Consider the following 4,696-nt stretch of genomic DNA (forward strand, 5'->3'; position numbering starts at 1 on the left):
GGGACTGTCCAATCCCCCTCAAATGAATGGAATAGAGTGTAGTACGCCATGGTGCAGAAAGTTCGCCATGATGGTGCGCAAGAGAGGTGGGCGGGGCTTGGCGCAGTGTACAACGTATTCACGAGCTCTGAGATGTGTATAAAATAAAGTTAGACGCTGCGCGTACACTTTGATGAAATGGATGAATGCTATTTCTGGAACACAATGAATATATATGTATAGATACAAATGGGGGAAAAATCCATGATACCGCAGAAATATGACCTACATATAGATGTCAATAAAAACCTGAGCAGCAGGATGAAAGAAACATTTTCCTTCTTTGACTTTTTTCCTTCCTTACACTGTTACCAACGCACAAAATAATAATGCTTATATGGTTAATTAACTGGGAGTATTTACACAATGCAACATTTACTTCAGTAATGGCATTTTTAATACACTTGTTAGACTAAATTATCATCAACACTGACTTGTCATGAATTCAACTAATCACACAGAGAAACAAATAAGCTTTAAGCTCTATTATGTGGGAGTCCCACACAACTTTCCAATGTCCTGTTTATTTACAACAACTAGTGTTACAAATCTACACCATTTTTAGGACACATACCTGTCTTTGTTTTTGGGGATCTTGAAAAATGAAAAATCTGGTCTTTTGGACCGTCTATTTGAGCAATTAATGGCTGAGCAGTGTGCCGAGGACGTGTTTACAATGTAATGTTTCTGGATTCAGCTCACCATCATGGCGGCCAAAACCTAGCAGAGCATACTACGGAAGTGAAATACATCTCAATACGTTCCAAAATTCAAGGGTCCTTGAATCCGGCAATTATCCGGTTCGGTCTATTACAAAATAAAAGCACGTATTTCATAAACTCTCAATTATTGCTGCTGTCATAACAAACATAAATGAATGTGTGGTGGTTCGAGTTGAAGTTGGAGTGAAATGTCAGTCATGTTATAGTTTCTTGTTTGTAGTGTAGAGTAGTGTACATTTTCCAAGCCATTATAATAACAATATATAAAAGTTGCCTGGATTCTGGCCATCCTGAATCTGCCGCTGTTGCTCACCTTGCTGAGGCTTGATGGGATCAGCGACCGCCCTGGCTCAGCTGTGCTGTGTCTAGACCTGCTTGGGGTTGGGCTGGCTGTTGCCTGTGGAAAGACTTTGCCATCACCACCGCAGTCAGCATCAGTAACGAATTAATGTGAGTCGAGGACTGACCGGTAATTCCCGTTGGTGAAGACACGCTGTCTTCACATCGTCGTCTTTAAAATATAATGTATAATATAAAGTAATATTTTACGGTATGAAATTGAGTATGATAGAGTAACCAATTTTGAAAGGCTCCCGGACCTAAAAAGTGTGGTTTCAACAACTTGAAAAAATGCGATTTCGCAACAGCGGCACTTAAAAAAACGGGCAAAAATCTACCGTCGGAAAAGTGGCTTTTTTTGCCATCTTTGGGTCCTGTCGGGACCCCCGATGAATTTTGGGGGGTTTGGCCGGCCTCTCGGAACGGAAAAGTGTCGTTTGTGCAACTTGAAAACTGTGATTTCGCGACAGAAAAAAATGAAAAAACGGGCGAAAATCGAACCGTCGGAAAAGTGGCGTTTTTTGCCATCTTCGGGTCCTGTCGGGACCCCCGATGAATGTTTGGGGGGTTTGGCCCACCTCTCGAACCGGAAAAGTGTTGTTGTAGCAACTTGAAAACTGCGATTTCTCGACAGAAAAAAATGACAAAAACAGGCAAAAATCGAACCGTCGGAAAAGTGGTGTTTTTTGCCATCTTTGGGTCCTGTCGGAACCCCCGGTGAATGTTTGGGGGGTTTGGCCCACCTCCTGGACCGGAAAAGTATCGTTTCAGCAACTTGAAAACTACGATTTCGCAACAGAAAAAAATGAAAAAACGGGCGAAAATCGACCCGTCATAAAAGTGGCGTTTTTTGCCATCTTTGGGTCCTGTCGGGACCCCCGATGAATGTTTGGGGGGTTTGGCCCACCTCCCGGACCGGAAAAGTGTTGTTTCAGCAACTTGAAAACTGGGATTTCGTGACAGAAAAAACTGAAAAATCGGGCGAAAATTGACCCGGCGAAAAAGTGGTGTTTTCTGCCATCTTTGGGTCCTGTCGGGACCCCCGATGAATGTTTGGGGGGTTTGGCCCACCTCCCGGACCGGAAAAGTGTTGTTTCAGCAACTTGAAAACTGGGATTTCGCGACAGAAAAAAATGAAAAAACGGGGGAAAAATCGACCCGTCAGAAAAGTGGCATTTTTTGCCATGTTTGGGTTCTGTCGGGACCCCCGATGAATGTTTGGGGGGTTTGGCCCACCTCCCGGACCGGAAAACTGTTGTTTCAGCAACTTGAAAACTTGGATTTCGTGACAGAAAAAAGTGAAAAAATGGGCAAAAATCGACCCGTCAAAAAAGTGGCGTTTTTTGCCATCTTTGGGTTCTGTCGGGACCCCCGATGAATGTTTGGGGGGTTTGGCCCACCTCCCGGACCGGAAAAGTGTTGTTTCAGCAACTTGAAAACTGTGATTTCGCGACAGAAAAAACTGAAAAAACGGGGGAAAATCGACCCGTCAGAAAAGTGGCATTTTTTGCCATGTTTGGGTCCTGTCGGGACCCCCGATGAATGTTTGGGGGGTTTGGCCCACCTCCCGGACCGGAAAAGTGTTGTTTCAGCAACTTGAAAACTTGGATTTCGCGACAGAAAAAAATTTAAAAAACGGGCGAAAATCGACCAGTCGGAAAAGTGGCGTCTTTTGCCATATTTGGGTCCTGTCGGGACCCCCGATGAATGTTTGGCCCACCTCCCGGACCGGAAAAGTGTTGTTTCAGCAACTTGAAAACTGGGATTTCGTGACAGAAAAAACTGAAAAATCGGGCGAAAATTGACCCGGCGAAAAAGTGGTGTTTTCTGCCATCTTTGGGTCCTGTCGGGACCCCCGATGAATGTTTGGGGGGTTTGGCCCACCTCCCGGACCGGAAAAGTGTTGTTTCAGCAACTTGAAAACTTGGATTTCGCGACAGAAAAAATTGAAAAAACGTGGGAAAAATCGACCCGTCAGAAAAGTGGCATTTTTTGCCATGTTTGGGTCCTGTCGGGACCCCCGATGAATGTTTGGGGGGTTTGGCCCACCTCCCGGACGGGAAAAGTGTTGTTTCAGCAACTTAAAAACTGGGATTTCGCGACAGAAAAAAATGAAAAAACGGGGGAAAAATCGACCCGTCAGAAAAGTGGCATTTTTTGCCATGTTTGGGTCCTGTCGGGACCCCCGATGAATGTTTGGGGGGTTTGGCCCACCTCCCGGACTGGAAAAGTGTTGTTTCAGCAACTTGAAAACTGTGATTTCGCGACAGAAAAAAACGAAAAAACGGGGGGAAAATCGACCCGTCAGAAAAGTTGCGTTTTTTGCCATCTTTGGGTCCTGTCGGGACCCCCGATGAATGTTTGGGGGGTTTGGCCCACCTCCCGGACCGGAAAAGTGTTGTTTCAGCAACTTGAAAACTTGGATTTCGCGACAGAAAACAATTTAAAAAACGGGCGAAAATCGACCCGTCAGAAAAGTTGCGTTTTTTGCCATCTTTGGGTCCTGTCGGGACCCCCGATGAATGTTTGGGGGGTTTGGCCCACCTCCCGGACCGGAAAAGTGTTGTTTCAGCAACTTGAAAACTTGGATTTCGCGACAGAAAAAAATTTAAAAAACGGGCGAAAATGGACCCGTCGGAAAAATGGCGTCTTTTGCCATATTTGGGTCCTGTCGGAACCCCCGGTGAATGTTTGGGGGGTTTGGCCCACCTCCTGGACCGGAAAAGTATCGTTTCAGCAACTTGAAAACTACGATTTCGCAACAGAAAAAAATGAAAAAACGGGCGAAAATCGACCCGTCATAAAAGTGGCGTTTTTTGCCATCTTTGGGTCCTGTCGGGACCCCCGATGAATGTTTGGGGGGTTTGGCCCACCTCCCGGACCGGAAAAGTGTTGTTTCAGCAACTTGAAAACTGTGATTTCGCGACAGAAAAAATTGAAAAAACGGGGGGAAAATCGACCCGTCAGAAAAGTGGCGTTTTTTGCGATCTTTGGGTTCTGTCGGGACCCCCGATTAATGTTTGGGGGGTTTGGCCCACCTCCCGGACCGGAAAAGTGTTGTTTCAGCAACTTGAAAACTGGGATTTCGTGACAGAAAAAACTGAAAAATCGGGCGAAAATTGACCCGGCGAAAAAGTGGTGTTTTCTGCCATCTTTGGGTCCTGTCGGGACCCCCGATGAATGTTTGGGGGGTTTGGCCCACCTCCCGGACCGGAAAAGTGTTGTTTCAGCAACTTGAAAAGTGGGATTTCGCGACAGAAAAAAATGAAAAAACGGGGGAAAAATCGACCCGTCAGAAAAGTGGCATTTTTTGCCATGTTTGGGTTCTGTCGGGACCCCCGATGAATGTTTGGGGGGTTTGGCCCACCTCCCGGACCGGAAAACTGTTGTTTCAGCAACTTGAAAACTTGGATTTCGTGACAGAAAAAAGTGAAAAAATGGGCAAAAATCGACCCGTCAGAAAAGTGGCGTTTTTTGCCATCTTTGGGTTCTGTCGGGACCCCCGATGAATGTTTGGGGGGTTTGGCCCACCTCCCGGACCGGAAAAGTGTTGTTTCAGCAACTTTAAAACTGTGATTTCGCGACAGAAAAAACTG

Source organism: Dunckerocampus dactyliophorus, chromosome 15 (assembly GCF_027744805.1).
Source record: "Dunckerocampus dactyliophorus isolate RoL2022-P2 chromosome 15, RoL_Ddac_1.1, whole genome shotgun sequence".
NCBI lineage: Eukaryota > Metazoa > Chordata > Actinopteri > Syngnathiformes > Syngnathidae > Dunckerocampus > Dunckerocampus dactyliophorus.